The 18,458-nt window shown below is 49.1% G+C and overlaps 1 pseudogene; it reads right to left on the bottom strand.

Moving 5' to 3' along the window:
- Positions 1-15: 15 nt before the first annotated feature.
- Positions 16-10,344, bottom strand: LOC138781141 (oocyte zinc finger protein XlCOF7.1-like; annotated as a pseudogene).
- Between the last annotated feature and the right edge of the window lie 8,114 nt (positions 10,345-18,458).

The following is an 18,458-nucleotide window of genomic DNA, read 5'->3' as shown; positions in this document are numbered from 1 at the left end:
CTGATGAGAAATCTTCTTTTCCACCATGAGTTCCACTCACTGTTCACATTCCGTAAATTCAGGCTAATTCCATCCAAAAAGATAAACAATTTGACTGCAAAACAATCATACCATCCCACATACAGAACAAGAATACAATTTATCTTTTGTGTGAATACTCTCATGTTTAAACATCTCACATTCTGGACTATGGCTTCTGCTCCGTGTGAATTTTTAAGTGTTTAACAAGATTAGATTTCTTTGTAAAACATTTTGCACATTCTGAACACGAATACAACTTCTCTTCTGTATGAAGTTTCGTATGGGCAACAAGATTAAGTTTGTTTACAAAACATTTCCCACATTCTGAACATGAATATGGCTTCTCTCCTGAGTGACTTCTCTCATGTCTATCAAGATTAGATTTTTTTGTAAAACATTTCCCACATTCTGAACATGAATATGACTTTTCTCCTGTATGAATTTTATATGGGTAACAAGATTAGATTTTTGTGTAAAACATTTCCCACATTCTGAACATGGATATGACTTCTCTCTTGTATGAATATTCATATGTGTAACAAGATTAGATTTTTTTTGTAAAACATTTTCCACATTCTGAACATGAATATGACTTCTCTCCCGTATGAATTATCATATGCGTAGCAAGATTGAGTTTATTTACAAAATCTTCCCACATTTGAACATGAATATGGCTTCTCTCCTGTGTGACTTCTCTGATGATTCTTTAGTTTGATCTTAGTAATAAAACATTTCTCACATTCTGAACATGAATACAATTTCTCTCCTGAGTGAACTTTCTTGTGTTCAATAAGATTTGACTGGTCTTTAAAACATTTCCCACATTTAGGGCACGAAAACGGCTTCTCTCCTGTGTGACATCTCTCATGTCTAATAAGATGCACTTTGTCTGTAAAACATTTCCCACACTCTGAACATGAGTATGGCTTCTCTCCAGTGTGACTTCTCTCATGTGTAACAAGACTTGACTTATCTTTGAAACATTTCCCGCATTCAGGACATGAATATGGTTTCACTCCTGTGTGAATTTTATGATGTTTAACAAGATTAGATTTTTTTGAAAAACGTTTCCCACATTCTGAACATGGATATGCTTCTCTCCTGTGTGAGCTATATAGTGTTCAAGAAGATTAGATTTTTTCGAAAACATTTCCCACATTCTGAACATGAATACGGCTTCTCCCCTGTGTGAGTTAAATGATGTTTAACAAGATTTGAATTTTTTGAAAAACTTCTCCCACATTCTGAACATGAGTATGGCTTCTCATCCAGTATGACTTCTCACATGTATGGCAAGATTTGATTTATCTATAAAACATTTCCCACATTCAGGACATGAAAAAGGCTTCTCTGCTGTGTGACTTGATCTTTTTGTGATCTGTTTTTTGCATTCATCACTTTTTTCACTTTCCTTAGCCGTACGTGTAGGAACAATGTGTGATTGGTCAGGAGAAGGTTCCTCATGGTCAGGAGGATTATATGATAGATCTGTAGTGTGACGTCCTGGATGTACAGTAAGGGGGAGGAGGGCTTCTCCTGAGGAGTGCTGCATGCTGTATTTGTCTTCTCCTTTTTCATTTTCCAATAACACAACATTGTTCTCAGAGATCTCACTGGGATTTTCTGTTGGGACTAAAGATGGATTTTAAGACTTATTTCAAACCACAAAGTAAATACATTTATAAAATTTTAGGTTGGAAACAAACACACAGTCAAATGTAAGAATGACAGAGTCTCAACAACCAGCCGCCACTGGCTGATATACAGGGCTCAGCTTCCAGCACACAGAACACTTACACCTTCTCCCTCCACTGGCTGATATACAGGGCTCAGCTTCTAGCACAGAACACTTACACCTTCTCCCTCCACCGGCTGACATACAGGACTCAGCTTCCAGCACACAGAACACTTACACCTTCTCCCTCCACCGGCTGACATACAGGGCTCAGCTTCCAGCACAGAACACTTACACCTTCTCCCTCCACCGGCTGACATACAGGGCTCAGCTTCCAGCACACAGAACACTTACACCTTCTCCCTCCACCGGCTGACATACAGGGCTCAGCTTCCAGCACAGAACACTTACACCTTCTCCCACCACCGGCTGACATACAGGGCTCAGCTTCTAGCACAGAACACTTACACCTTCTCCCTCCACCGGCTGACATACAGGGCTCAGCTTCTAGCACACAGAACACTTACACCTTCTCCCTCCACCGGCTGATATACAGGACTCAGCTTCCAGCACACAGAACACTTACACCTTCTCCCTCCACCGGCTGACATACAGGGCTCAGCTTCCAGCACAGAACACTTACACCTTCTCCCTCCACCGGCTGACATACAGGGCTCAGCTTCCAGCACAGAACACTTACACCTTCTCCCTCCACCGGCTGATATACAGGGCTCAGCTTCTAGCACAGAACACTTACACCTTCTCCCTCCACCGGCTGATATACAGGGCTCAGCTTCCAGCACAGAACACTTACACCTTCTCCCTCCACCGGCTGACATACAGGGCTCAGCTTCCAGCACAGAGGACACTTACATCTTCTCCCTCCACCGGCTGACATACAGGGCTCAGCTTCCAGCACACAGGAGAACACTCACATCTTCTCCCTCCACCGGCTGATATACAGGGCTCAGCTTCTAGCACAGAACACTTACACCTTCTCCCTCCACTGGCTGATATACAGGGCTCAGCTTCCAGCACACAGGAGAACACTCACATCTTCTCCCTCCACCGGCTGACATACAGGGCTCAGCTTCCAGCACAGAGAACACTTACACCTTTTCCCTCCACCGGCTGATATACAGGGCTCAGCTTCCAGCACACAGAACACTTACACCTTCTCCCCCCCCCCCCGGCTGACATACAGGGCTCAGCTTCCAGCACACAGAACACTTACACCTTCTACCTCCACCGGCTGACATACAGGGCTCAGCTTCCAGCACACAGAACACTTACACCTTCTCCCTCCCCCGGCTGATATACAGGACTCAGCTTCCAGCACACAGAACACTTACACCTTCTCCCTCCACCGGCTGACATACAGGGCTCAGCTTCCAGCACAGAGGAGAACACTTACACCTTCTCCCTCCCCCGGCTGATATACAGGGCTCAGCTTCCAGCACACAGAACACTTACACCTTCTCCCTCCACCGGCTGACATACAGGGCTCAGCTTCCAGCACAGAGGAGAACACTTACACCTTCTCCCTCCACCGGCTGACATACAGGGCTCAGCTTCCAGCACACAGAACACTTACACCTTCTCCCTCCACCGGCTGACATACAGGGCTCAGCTTCCAGCACAGAGGAGAACACTTACACCTTCTCCCTCCCCCGGCTGATATACAGGGCTCAGCTTCCAGCACACAGAACACTTACACCTTCTCCCTCCACCGGCTGACATACAGGGCTCAGCTTCCAGCACACAGAACACTTACACCTTCTCCCTCCACCGGCTGATATACAGGGCTCAGCTTCCAGCACACAGAACACTTACACCTTCTCCCCCCCCCCCCGGCTGACATACAGGGCTCAGCTTCCAGCACACAGAACACTTACACCTTCTCCCCCCCCCCCCGGCTGACATACAGGGCTCAGCTTCCAGCACACAGAACACTTACACCTTCTCCCCCCCCCCCGGCTGACATACAGGGCTCAGCTTCAAGCACACAGGAGAACATTTACAACAGGTTTTCTATGTGGGTGTATAGAGAGAAATCTGTCACTAAGGCCGGGACCATCCTGATGACTTATAACTATGTGTAACGGGTAGAACTGAGAAGTGGATCCCCTGCATCTTCAAGGAGTGCTGACGTACCTTCCCCACAGAGCGGAGTCTAAGGAGACCCCCCCCCCCTCCGGTTTTTGCTTTGTTACCTCGGCAAGGTAGGAAGAAATCCATGTAGTATATTATTGACTAGAGAGGAACAATGTTATAGTGACTGTACCACCAGGCGCAGGCTGAAGCACTGGAGGCGGCTGACCCACCCTTAGTAGGAAGAAACCCCCACCCCTCGATGATGTGACTCCATAAGAATTAAAGGAGAATTCCGGGGTCTGTTAAAAAAAAAACAATCACCAAAAAAACAAGAGATCATGTACACCTTTTGTATAGTAACAGTTTGAGCCCAGAATCGCCACTCTCGGACCCCCACATCGCCCGTTCTGACTATAAGCTGGTGTCACTTCCTGTCCAGGCTCTGTTACTCTGCCACGCCCACTGTATACGCCCCTCTCCTCCTTGTCCAGCCCACTCAGTCAAACCTTGCTGTTTGTCCCACCCCTTTAATGTTAGCACCCTCCCAGTGCTTAGCCTGCATCCTCTGTGCCATCACACCTAATGTGCAGCTATGCAAAATGGTAAATTACACTGACAAATCCCCACATAGTATACACAGCCGCCCTCTCCTCCCCTTCTGGTCACTGCTCACACTGTCTTCTCAGTGAGCCTGCACTGCCTGTCATGTTCTTTCCCCCCTGCAGCCTCACTGCAGTCACGCTATCAGCACTTCACTGAAATGCAGTCCCACTATCAGCACTAGGAATTACAGTGCTCCTATATACCATGTGTTACGGTAATAGCCAGGACTAGTTAGTTCCAGGCTCCAGAATGTGCCAGGAAGATCATAGGGTGACACCTATATGTGAGACTAACTAAAGAATGCCAACTCTTAACCCCTTCAGGTCCATTCACCCACTGTTAACCCCTTCACATCCACTACTGTTCAATTCCCCCACTGTTAACCCCTTCACATCCACTACAATCTAATTCATCCACTGTTAACCCCTTTAGATCCACAACACTTCAATTCTTCCACTTTTAACCCCTTCACATCCACCACAGTTTAATTCATATACTGTTAACCCCTTCAGCTCCAGGAATATTTTATTTTTTTCTATCTATATGTAATTTTTAACACCTGAAAACCCGGCTCATTTTAATTTGTTTTTCTTATTTGTCTTAGATATAGAAAAATAATTTTTACTGTAGGGATTCGGAGTAATGTGATGGTAAAGTGTCTATTTGGGGCTATATGTCGCACTATTTGAAGTCCAATAAAATCACGAAATCAAATTGTTATCCAATCACTTTACCATATCCTAGAAGAGCGCTTACTCTCCTACAGATTCCAATCACACTACCATATCCTAGAAGAGCGCTTACTCTCCTACAGATTCCAATCACACTACCATATCCTAGAAGAGCGCTTACTCTCCTACAGATTCCAATCACACTACCATATCCTAGAAGAGCGCTTACTCTCATACAGGTTCTGTGATTTTCAGACATTTTTACTGTAGGGATTTGGAGTAATGTGATGGGAAAGTGTCTATTTGGGGCTATATGTCGCACTATTTGAAGTCCAATAAAATCACGAAATCAAATTGTTATCCAATCACTTTACCATATCCTAGAAGAGCGCTTACTCTCCTACAGATTCCAATCACACTACCATATCCTAGAAGAGCGCTTACTCTCCTACAGATTCCAATCACACTACCATATCCTAGAAGAGCGCTTACTCTCCTACAGATTCCAATCACACTACCATATCCTAGAAGAGCGCTTACTCTCATACAGGTTCTGTGATTTTCAGACATTTTTACTGTAGGGATTTGGAGTAATGTGATGGGAAAGTGTCTATTTGGGGCTATACACCTGATAATTTGAAGTCCAATAAAATTACGAAATCAAATAGTTCTCCATCTTGTTCTTGCATAGGGCCATGCAGCTGCCACTGACTGACAGCTACTTACCGCCCTAGCGGTCTTGTCTCTGCCACCTAATAAAGAGGGCTGAGGGGCCTGTGTGAGCTGCTGGCGCCTGCTGATGCCCCTCCCCCGTGCCGACCTCTATGCTTTTATAGTAGAAGTCTGGCTAAAACATTTTTGTATTGTTATTGTATTGTCACCCAAAAGTTATACAAATCCCCAATATTCACATATTACGGGAAATGCTTAGAAAGCGTTTTTCTCTGCACTTACTACGGCATCAAGGCTTCACTTCCTGAATAACATGGTGATGTCACTTCCTGAATAACAAGGTGATGTCACTTCCTGGATAACAAGGTGATGTCACTTCCTGGATAACATGGTGATGTCACTTCCTGGATAACAAGGTGATGTCCCTTCCTGGGTAACATGGTGATGTCACTTCCTGGATAATATGGTGATGTCACGACCCGACTCCAAGAGCTGTGCGGGCTGTGGCTGCCGGAGAGGATATTGTCAGGGGGATGCTCAGTGTTCCTCCAGTGCCCTGTATCCCTCAGTGTCCCCCTGCCATCATCTTCTCCGGCAGCCACAGCCCGCACAGCTCTGGGAGTCGGGTCGTGACATCATCATGTTATCCAGGAAGTTACATAACCATGTTATCCAGGAAGTGACATCACCATATTATCCAGGAAGTGACATCACCATGTTATCCAGGAAGTGACATCCATGGTATCCAGGAAGTGACATCACCTTGTTATTTAGGAAGTGAAGCCTTGATGCAGTAGTAAGTGCAGAGAAAAAAGCGCTTTCTAAGCATTTCCCGTAATAGGTGTATATTGGGGATTTGTATAACTTTTGGGTGACAATACAATAACAATACAAAAATGTTTTAGCCAGACTTCTTCTATAAAAGCATAGAGGTCGGCACGGGGGAGGGGCATCAGCAGGCGCCAGCAGCTCACACAGGCCCCTCAGCACTCTTTATTAGGTGGCAGAGACAAGACCGCTAGGGCGGTAAGGAGCTGTCAGTCAGTGGCAGCTGCATGGCCCTATAATGCACTGGGGAAGACTTGCAGAATAGTAAGGGTGCTTTCACACACTGCGGATTTGATGCAGATTTTCTACAGCAGATTTGAAACTTCAGGTTGACTTTGGTTTGGTAACAGACAATCTGCTGCAGAAAATCTGCCTAAAATCTGCAGCATGTGAAAGCAGCTTTAGTCTAGTGGGGCTCCTTGATGGCTCGATGTCCAATCTTCAATGAGGTATTAGTAGATATCTTTTACTGTTGAAAACTAGAAGAAAAAAATAGGCAAGAAATATGGTAAGCTCGCAAGCCACATCAAGGGTCCTTATTCTCCTGCCAGTCCCTAACCTAAACTTAAAAGGAACATAGACTTATTAAACTAGAAGAACAGTCCTTAAAGTCTCTTAATGGTTATCCTCCATCAGCCATGAAACTGGTCCCTTCTGGGATTGGAAGTCGTCTACCGAGAGCGTCCAACAACAAGAACAAGATGGAGAACGATTGGATTTCGTAATTTTATTGGACTTCAAATTATGAGGTGTATAGCCCCAAATAGACACTTTACCATCACATTACTCCAAATCCCTACAGTAAATATGTCTGAAAATCACAGAATCTGTTTGAGAGTAAGCGTTCTTCTAGGATATGGTAACGAGATTGGATAACAATTTGATTTCGTCATTTTATTGGACTTCAAATAGTGGGGCATATAGCCCCAAATAGACACTTTACCATCACATTACTCCAAATCCCTACAGTAATAATGGTTCCTCTATGTCTAAGACAAATAAGAGAAATAAATTAAAATGAGTCTGGTTTTCAGGTGTTAAAAATTACATATAGTTAGAAAAAAATAAAATATTCCTGGAGCTGAAGGGGTTAACAGTATATGAATTAAACTGTGGTGGATGTGAAGGGGTTAAAAGTGGATGAATTGAAGTGTTGTGGATCTAAAGGGGTTAACAGTGGATGAATTAGATTGTAGTGGATGTGAAGGGGTTAACAGTGGGTGAATGGATCTGAAGGGGTTAAGAGTTGGCATTCTTTAGTTAGTCTCACATATAGGTGTCACCCTATGATCTTCCTGGCACATTCTGGAGCCTGGAACTAACTAGTCCTGGCTATTACCGTAACACATGGTATATAGGAGCACTGCAATTCCTAGTGCTGATAGTGGGACTGCAGTTGCAGCCTCCACCTTATCAGCGTTCTGGTAAGAGCAGACACACTGAGCTCTCAGCCTGCCTGCTCCAGCATCTCATGCCCTCTCCTCCCCTCCTGCAGCCCCCACCTCCTCCCGTCCTGATCACAGCTCATACGGAGCTCCCAGCCTGCCTGCTCCAGTCTCATGCCCTCTCCCACAGCCCCCACCTCCCCCCCCCCGTCTCATGCCCTCTCCCACAGCCCCCACCTCCCCCCCCCCGTCTCATGCCCTCTCCCACAGCCCCCACCTCCCCCCCCCCAGTCTCATGCCCTCTCCCACAGCCCCCACCTCCCCCCCCCCCCAGTCTCATGCCCTCTCCCCACAGCCCCCACCTCCCCCCCCCCCCCAGTCTCATGCCCTCTCCCACAGCCCCCACCTCCCCCCCCCCCCAGTCTCATGCCCTCTCCCACAGCCCCCACCTCCCCCCCCCAGTCTCATGCCCTCTCCCACAGCCCCCACCTCCTCCCGTCCGTATTACAGCACACAGGTGTTCTCAGTGTGGCTGCTCTAGTCTGCCGTAATTTCTCCCCCCCTGCAGCCCCCACCTCCTCCCGCCTGGTTCTCTCCTCCCCCCCTGCAGCCCCCACCTCCTCCCGATCTGATTGCTGTACAGGTTGTAGTCAGTGTCTGTGTACAGGAAGGAGGCATCTGTATGAATATGCATGAGGCTGGGAGGCGTGCCAGGAGCTCAGAGGACGCCAGTACAGTGACGTGGCCCTACATCACCACCCAAGGTGCAGCAGGGACCCTGCACTCGTGGTGACGTCAGCACAGAATGAGGAAGTAAGCCACTTCCTGCAGCTGGAGACCCAGGGGAAAGTCTGCTAAGGGACCATAATCTGACAGGAGTGTACATTAGGAACTTATATAACTTTTTATGTAGGGAGGAAGTGGGGGGAAAAAAAATTTACCGGACTTCTCCTTTAATGGAACCCTATAATAGAGGGGCGGGGGTTACCTCCCAGTAAGGGTGGGTCGGCCGCCTGCACTGCTTCAGCCTGGGCCTGGTAGTGCAGTCACTTTAATGTATTATCAAAGCCAATCGCTTTGTCAGCTTGTCCGTTGGCTGCTTCTCATCACCTTGGTGCTTCTCCCCGGGTGCCTGGAAAAGCTGAATCCGGTCTAAGAAACTGAGAGATATTACTCTCTAATCAATAGTATAGTACACATGTTTCATCCTACCCTGCTTTGTAAGAGACCAAAAAAAGCATGTAAGACGCCCCCATGTGGTGAGGAAGTGACAGTTATCTATATACAGGTCTCCTCTTACCTTGTGCTGTGAGGCCGGGCGGCTGATCCTCCATCATGAGCGGCTGCTCCCCCCGGTACAGATCCTTGTGTCCTTCTACATACTCCCACTCCTCCATGGAGAAATAGACGGCCACATCCTGACACCTTATAGGAACCTGACACACACAATGATCACACAGTCATCCCCCCCAGCCTGCTGCCTCCTGGATTACTCTATCATCTCCCAGCATTCCCCAGTGTCACCTCTCCAGTCAGCAGCTCAGTCATCCTGTGGGTGAGTTCTAGGATCTTCTGCTCATGTATCAGTGATGGAGGCTCCGTGATGGGGCCCCGGGCCCTGCTCCGCCCTCCTGACTCCTGGGGGAAGGCCACACCCTCCCCCCATGTCTTCTTCACTATGGTGTAATCCTGGGGATGGAGAGAGACAATGAGGGGACTGAGCCCAGTATTCCTGCCTCCTCCTCACTACAAAGAGGAGATTGTCCCCCTGTATAGAGCTCTAGTGAGGAGGAGGAGGAGACACATCTGGACTACTGGGGTCAGTGCTGGAGACCACCGCACCTACAAAGAGGAGACCAGATCCAGAACATAGAGCGGGGGAGGGAGGGGCCAAAGAGCCCAGACAACAATGGTGGAAATCTAGAGAAGTTACCTCTCCGGTCAGCAGGCGGATGATCTCCAAGGTGACGTGTAATATTCTCTTACTGATCTCATTCCTGTCCTTCTCCATCATATAGAAGGGTATAAGGTCCTGGCAGTGCAGTGTGTGGGGAGCCCCGCCCACTCCTGTCACATGATCACAGGTCCTTCACCACAATCTCTTCTCTCCTGCACTGCTGAGCTCCGCCCCCAGATGTACTGGTCACATGATTGTGACATCATCACAGGTCCTACACCTCCAGCATCCACCCTACCGTTCGCGTCTAAATCCAAGTGGATCTAGTAGGGTAGATGCTAGAATGTATCCTCTCCTTTGAGGTGTGATGTCACCAGGAGGGGCGGGGCCTCGACCGGAAGTAGGAAGTAGTGAGCTGCTGCACCATTCACTGTGCAGAAACAGAGTGAAGGAAGCTGCAATATCCATAGTAGCATGGAGGGGTATACAGGGGAGAGGACTGGTGTGTGGGGTCTGTATACAGGGGGAGAGGACTGGTGTGTGGGGTCTGTATACAGGGGGAGAGGACTGGTGTGTGGGGTCTGTATACAGGGGAGAGGACTAGTGTGTGGGGTCTGTATACAGGGGGAGAGGACTGGTGTGTGGGGTCTGTATACAGTGGAGAGGACTGGTGTGTGGGGTCTGTATACAGGGGAGAGGACTGGTGTGTGGGGTCTGTATACAGGGGGAAAGGACTGGTGTGTGTGGGGTCTGTATACAGGGGAGAGGACTGGTGTGTGGGGTCTGTATACAGGGGGAGAGGACTGGTGTGTGGGGGGGGTCTGTATACAGGGGAGAGGACTGGTGTGTGGGTCTGTATACAGGGGGAGGACTGGTGTGTGTGGTCTGTATACAGGGGGGAGAGGACTGGTGTGGGGGGGGGGGCTGTATACAGGGGGAGAGGACTGGTGTGTGGGGTCTGTATACAGGGGGAGAGGACTGGTGTGTGGGGTCTGTATACAGGGGAGAGGACTGGTGTGTGGGGTCTGTATACAGGGGAGAGGACTGGTGTGTGTGGGGTCTGTATACAGGGGAGAGGACTGGTGTGTGTGGGGTCTGTATAAAGGGGAGAGGACTGTTGTGTGGGGTCTGTATACAGGGGAGACGACTGGTGTGTGTGTGGTCTGTATACAGGGGGAGAGGACTGGTGTGTGTGTGGTCTGTATACAGGGGGAGAGGACTGGTGTGTGGGGTCTGTATACAGGGGAGACGACTGGTGTGTGGGGTCTGTATACAGGGGGAGAGGACTGGTGTGTGTGGTCTGTATACAGGGGAGAGGACTGGTGTGTGTGGTCTGTATACAGGGGAGACGACTGGTGTGTGTGGGGTCTGTATACAGGGGGGACTGGTGTGTGTGGGGTCTGTATACAGGGGGAGAGGACTGGTGTGTGGGGTCTGTATACAGGGGAGAGGACTGGTGTGTGGGGGGGTCTGTATACAGGGGAGAGGACTGGTGTGTGGGGTCTGTATACAGGGGAGAGGACTGGTGTGTGGGGGGTTTGTATACAGGGGAGAGGACTGGTGTGTGGGGTCTGTATACAGGGGAGAGGACTGGTGTGTGGGGGGTCTGTATACAGGGGGAGAGGACTGGTGTGGGGGGGGTCTGTATACAGGGGGAGAGGACTGGTGTGTGGGGTCTGTATACAGGGGAGAGGACTGGTGTGTGGGGTCTGTATACAGGGGAGAGGACTGGTGTGTGGGGTCTGTATACAGGGGAGAGGACTGGTGTGTGGGGTCTGTATACAGGGGGAGAGGACTGGTGTGTGGGGTCTGTATACAGGGGAGAGGACTGGTGTGTGTGGTCTGTATACTGGGGAGAGGACTGGTGTGTGTGGGGTCTGTATACAGGGGGAGAGGACTGGTGTGTGTGGGGGGTGTATACAGGGGGAGAGGACTGGTGTGTGTGGGTCTGTATACAGGGGGAGAGGACTGGTGTGTGTGGGGTCTGTATACAGGGGAGAGAACTGGTGTGTGGGGTCTGTATACAGGGGAGAGGACTGGTGTGTGGGGGGTCTGTATACAGGGGGAGAGGACTGGTGTGTGGGGTCTGTATACAGGGGAGAGGACTGGTGTGTGGGGGTCTGTATACAGGGAGAGGACTGGTGTGTGGGGTCTGTATACAGGGGAGAGGACTGGTGTGTGGGGGTCTGTATACAGGGGGAGAGGACTGGTGTGTGTGGTCTGTATACAGGGAGAGGACTGGTGTGTGGGGGGTCTGTATACAGGGGAGAGGACTGGTGTGTGGGGTCTGTATACAGGGGAGAGGACTGGTGTGTGGGGGGTCTGTATACAGGGGGAGAGGACTGGTGTGTGTGGTCTGTATACAGGGAGAGGACTGGTGTGTGGGGTCTGTATACAGGGGAGAGGACTGGTGTGTGTGGGGTCTGTATACAGGGGGAGAGGACTGGTGTGTGTGGGGTCTGTATACAGGGGGAGAGGACTGGTGTGGGGTCTGTATACAGGGGGAGAGGACTGGTGTGTGTGTGGGGTCTGTATACAGGGGAGAGGACTGGTGTGTGTGGGGTCTGTATACAGGGGAGAGGACTGGTGTGTGGGGGGGTCTGTATACAGGGGGAGAGGACTGGTGTGTGGGGTCTGTATACAGGGGGAGAGGACTTGTGTGTGGGGTCTGTATACAGGGGGAGAGGACTGGTGTGTGGGGTCTGTATACAGGGGAGAGGACTTGTGTGTGGGGTCTGTATACAGGGGGAGAGGACTGGTGTGTGGGGTCTGTATACAGGGGGAGAGGACTGGTGTGTGGGGTCTGTATACAGGGGGAGAGGACTGGTGTGTGAGGGGTCTGTATACAGGGGGAGAGGACTGGTGTGTGGGGTCTGTATACAGGGGGAGAGGACTGGTGTGTGGGGTCTGTATACAGGGGGAGAGGACTGGTGTGTGGGGTCTGTATACAGGGGAGAGGACTGGTGTGTGGGGGACTGTATACAGGGGGAGAGGACTGGTGTGTGGGGTCTGTATACAGGGGAGAGGACTGGTGTGTGGGGTCTATATACAGGGGAGAGGACTGGTGTGTGGGGTCTGTATAAAGGGGGAGAGGACTGGTGTGTGGGGTCTGTATAAAGGGGGAGAGGACTGGTGTGTGGGGTCTGTATACAGGGGGAGAGGACTGGTGTGTGGGGTCTGTATACAGGGGGAGAGGACTGGTGTGTGGTGTCTGTATACAGGGGAGAGGACTGGTGTGTGTGCGGTCTGTATACAGGGGGAGAGGACTGGTGTGTGTGCGGTCTGTATACAGGGGGAGAGGACTGGTGTGTGGGGTCTGTATACAGGGGGAGAGGACTGGTGTGTGTGGGGTCTGTATACAGGGGAGAGGACTGGTGTGTGTGGGGTCTGTATACAGGGGAGAGGACTGGGGTCTGTATACAGGGGGAGAGGACTGGTGTGTGGGGTCTGTATACAGGGTGAGAGGACTGGTGTGTGTGGGGTCTGTATACAGGGGGAGAGGACTGGTGTGGGGGGTCTGTATACAGGGGGAGAGGACTGGCGTGTGGGGTCTGTATACAGGGGAGAGGACTGGCGTGTGGGGTCTGTATACAGGGGAGAGGACTGGTGTGTGGGGTCTGTATATAGGGGAGAGAACTGGTGTGTGTGTGGTCTGTATACAGGGGGAGAGGACTTTTCCAGGACGGTATCTGCGGTATATTTGTAACTGAGCAGCCCGGCAGAGCACAACAACCACCCACACCCGTCCCATTCGCGTCCTGTCAGAGCATTCCCCCCCCCCCCCCCCCCCCCCCCCCCCCCGCGCCCAGCCCGTTACAGTCACCCAAGACCCTTGCGCCCGGTCGTCACGTCAGAGTGCCCGACCCCACACCCTTGCGCCCGGTCCGTCACGTCAGAGTGCCCCCCCCCCCCCCCCCGCAGCCTTCCCCGCGCCCGATCCGTCGTGTCAGAGTGCCCAGCCCCCACCCCCCCTCCCCGCGCACGCATCCGGTCTGAGCGCCATCCCCCCCCACGCCCGGGTCGGGCCGTCAGTACAGTCGCGTCCTGCAAATGGCAGCCAGTCGTCTAGCCTCCTGCCTGTCTTCCTGGTCCTCTGTTGTCAGTGTGAGGCTCCAGTTTCAGTGTGCGCACACTTGTGGCTCTGGCATGGCGGCCGCAGTGTCCCCCGATTTGCGATCGGACACGCTGGGGCACGCTATCAGCTATACATGTGGGAGATGCAGCAGCTCTTTCCTGCGGACGTGCGGGGTTCTGTGACCGGGAGCTGTCACTACCTTGCAGGAAGGAGCTGCTGTACCTGCTCCGGAGGCTGGAGGAAGGAAGCAGCTGCCAGCGCCTGCAGATCCTCTTCTCCTTTTGAGTGCTCAGGTGCTGGAGCTGCTGTGTACCCCCAGCCTGCCCCAGGTCTCTGCCTGAGCTGTGAGAGCTCATATACTGTGTGCTGGGCCCATATAGTAATACATCCCCATACCTATGTGCCCACCCCTGTATAGTCATACACCATTATCCCTAGAATCCCCCCCTCCCGTATAGTCATACACCCCTATCCCCATATCCCTAAAAGCCCCCCATAAAGTCATACACCCCTATCCCTATAACCCCCCCATATAGTCATACACCCCTATCCCTATAACCCCCTGTATAGTCATACACCCCTATCCTTATGTGCCCCCTGTATAGTCATACACCCCTATCCTTATGTGCCCCCTGTATAGTCATACACCCCCATCCCTAGATTCCCCCCGTATAGTTATACACCCCTATCCCCCTATCTCTGTAAGCTCCCCATATAGTCATACACACCTCTCCCTATAAACCCCCATATAGTCATACACCCCTATCCCCCTATCCCTATAACCCCCCATATAGTCATACACACCTCTCCCTATAAACCCCCTGTATAGTCATACACCCCTATCCCTATAACCCCCCCCATATAGTCATACACCCCCATCCCTAGATTCCCCCCGTATAGTTATACACCCCTATCTCTGTAAGCTCCCCATATAGTCATACACCCCTATCCCTATAACCCCCTGTATAGTCATACACCCCTATCCCTATAACCCCCCATATAGTCATACACCCCTATCCTTATGTGCCCCCTGTATAGTCATACACACCTATCCCTATAACCCCCTGTATAGTCATACACCCCTATCCTTATGTGCCCCCTGTATAGTCATACACCCCCATCCCTAGATTCCCCCCATATAGTCATACACCCCTATCTCTATAACCACCTGTATAGTCATACACCCCTATCCTTATGTGCCCCCTGTATAGTCATACACCCCCATCCCTAGATTCCCCCCATATAGTCATACACCCCTATCCCTATAACCCCCCCATATAGTCATACACCCCTATCCCTATAACCCCCTGGATAGTCATACACCCCTATCCTTATGTGCCCCCTGTATAGTCATACACCCCCATCCCTAGATTCCCCCCGTATAGTTATACACCCCTATCTCTGTAAGCTCCCCATATAGTCATACACACCTCTCCCTATAAACCCCCATATAGTCATACACCTCTATCCCCCACCCCGTATAGTAATACACCTCTATCCACCCCTCCCTTTGTAGTAATACACCTCTATCCGCCCCCCCATCCCTATGTGCCCCCCCCCGTATAGTCATATACCCCTATCCCTATGTGACCCCCTGTATATACACGTCCTGCAGTGTGTATATAGCTGTATACATGTGTATACACGTCCTGCAGTGTGTACATAGCTGTATACCTGTGTATACACGTCCTGTAGTGTGTACATAGCTGTATACCCGTGTATACACGTCCTGCAGTGTGTATATAGCTGTATACCTGTGTATATACACATCCTGTAGTGTGTACATAGCTGTATACCCATGTATACACGTCCTGCAGTGTGTATATAGCTGTATACCTGTGTATATACACATCATGTAGTGAGTACATAGCTGTATACCTGTGTATATACACATCATGTAGTGAGTACATAGCTGTATACCTGTGTATATACACATCCTGTAGTGAGTACATAGCTGTATACCTGTGTATATACACATCCTGTAGTGAGTACATAGCTGTATACCTGTGTATACACGTCCTGCAGTGTGTATATAGCTGTATACCTGTGTATATACACATCCTGTAGTGTGTACATAGCTGTATACCCGTGTATACACGTCCTGCAGTGTGTATATAGCTGTATACCTGTGTATATACACATCATGTAGTGAGTACATAGCTGTATACCTGTGTATATACACATCCTGTAGTGAGTACATAGCTGTATACCTGTGTATATACACATCCTGTAGTGAGTACATAGCTGTATACCTGTGTATATACACATCCTGTAGTGAGTACATAGCTGTATACCTGTGTATACACGTCCTGCAGTGTGTATATAGCTGTATACCTGTGTATATACACATCCTGTAGTGAGTACATAGCTGTATACCTGTGTATACACGTCCTGCAGTGTGTATATAGCTGTATACCTGTGTATATACACATCCTGCAGTGTGTATATAGCTGTATACCTGTGTATATACACATCCTGTAGTGAGTACATAGCTGTATACCTGTGTATATACACATCCTGTAGTGAGTACATAGCTGTATACCTGTGTATATACACATCCTGTAGTGAGTACATAGCTGTATACCTGTGTATACACGTCCTGCAGTGTGTATATAGCTGTATACCTGTGTATATACACATCCTGTAGTGAGTACATAGCTGTATACCTGTGTATACACGTCCTGCAGTGTGTATATAGCTGTATACCTGTGTATATACACATCATGTAGTGAGTACATAGCTGTATACCTGTGTATATACACATCCTGTAGTGAGTACATAGCTGTATACCTGTGTATATACACATCCTGTAGTGAGTACATAGCTGTATACCTGTGTATATACACATCCTGTAGTGAGTACATAGCTGTATACCTGTGTATACACGTCCTGCAGTGTGTATATAGCTGTATACCTGTGTATATACACATCCTGTAGTGAGTACATAGCTGTATACCTGTGTATACACGTCCTGCAGTGTGTATATAGCTGTATACCTGTGTATATACACATCCTGCAGTGTGTATATAGCTGTATACCTGTGTATATACACATCCTGTAGTGAGTACATAGCTGTATACCTGTGTATATACACATCCTGTAGTGAGTACATAGCTGTATACCTGTGTATATACACATCCTGTAGTGAGTACATAGCTGTATACCTGTGTATACACGTCCTGCAGTGTGTATATAGCTGTATACCTGTGTATATACACATCCTGTAGTGAGTACATAGCTGTATACCTGTGTATACACGTCCTGCAGTGTGTATATAGCTGTATACCTGTGTATATACACATCCTGCAGTGTGTATATAGCTGTATACCTGTGTATATACACATCCTGTAGTGAGTACATAGCTGTATACCTGTGTATATACACATCCTGTAGTGAGTACATAGCTGTATACCTGTGTATAGACACATCCTGTAGTGAGTACATAGCTGTATACCTGTGTATACACGTCCTGCAGTGTGTATATAGCTGTATACCTGTGTATATACACATCCTGTAGTGAGTACATAGCTGTATACCTGTGTATACATGTTCAGGTCTCTGCTGAAACTCCTAATAATAACAAATAATAATGACAATAGACTATATGGCCCGGCCTTGTGTTGCTGCTCAGTGAGTTCTTTTTTTTTTTCCCCTTCACTTTTTAGAATCAAAATATAGCCAATTTGGCATGTCATAATAAAAATAGTTTCTTTGTATAGCACACACAGATTCACCTATCAGTATGTTTTTGGGTGTGGGAGGAAACCAGAGTACCCAGAGGAAACCCACACAAACACGGAGAGAACATACAAACTCTTTGCAGATGTTTCCCTTGGTGGGATTTGAACCCAGGACCCCAGCGCTGCGAGGCTACTGTGCTAACCACTAAGCCACCGTGCTGCCTGTGTCAGAATTATTGTTCAATTATTGTTAACGCGGCTACGTGTGCGATTAACTGCTATATTGATTTAGCCCAATATCGCCCAGCCCTACCTCATAATCATGCTGTGTAATACTGCCCGCTCAGTGAGAAGCTCAGAGGAGAGGATACGCTCAGAGGAGAGGATACGGACTAGACATTTCAATACTGAATCAGAGTCAGGAACTCAGAGAAAAGGGAACATTCTAGACCCGAGGTGTCAGCAGTTGCAAAACTACAATTCCCATCATGCCAGGACAGGTATGTCCTGATGGGAAATGTAGTTTATAACAGGTGTCAGACTTTGGCCCTCAGCTGTGCTCTAGACATTACAGTACTAAACATGCTAGAATATATGCCCTCTCAGAGGAGAGGATACACCTGGTGGTGAGGATCTACTTATACCAGCCCCAGTCAATGCAGAAGCCATGAACCTACCAGGAGCCACTCCATTCTAGCTGCCTCACTACTGACCTGACTAGAATGGACTTGATCCTGGTAGGTTCATGATTTTTGCACAAACGAGCAGGTGTAAGTAGGTCCTCCATACGCCAACTCCATTCTAGCTGTCTCACTGCTGAACTGACTAGAATGAAGTTGCTGTAAGGAGAACCTACC

The sequence above is a fragment of the Dendropsophus ebraccatus genome, unplaced genomic scaffold (genome assembly GCF_027789765.1).
Source record: "Dendropsophus ebraccatus isolate aDenEbr1 unplaced genomic scaffold, aDenEbr1.pat pat_scaffold_941_ctg1, whole genome shotgun sequence".
Taxonomy (NCBI): Eukaryota; Metazoa; Chordata; class Amphibia; order Anura; family Hylidae; genus Dendropsophus; species Dendropsophus ebraccatus.
The sequence above is the reverse complement of the archived record's forward strand: the minus strand, read 5'-3'. Positions and strand labels throughout refer to the sequence as shown.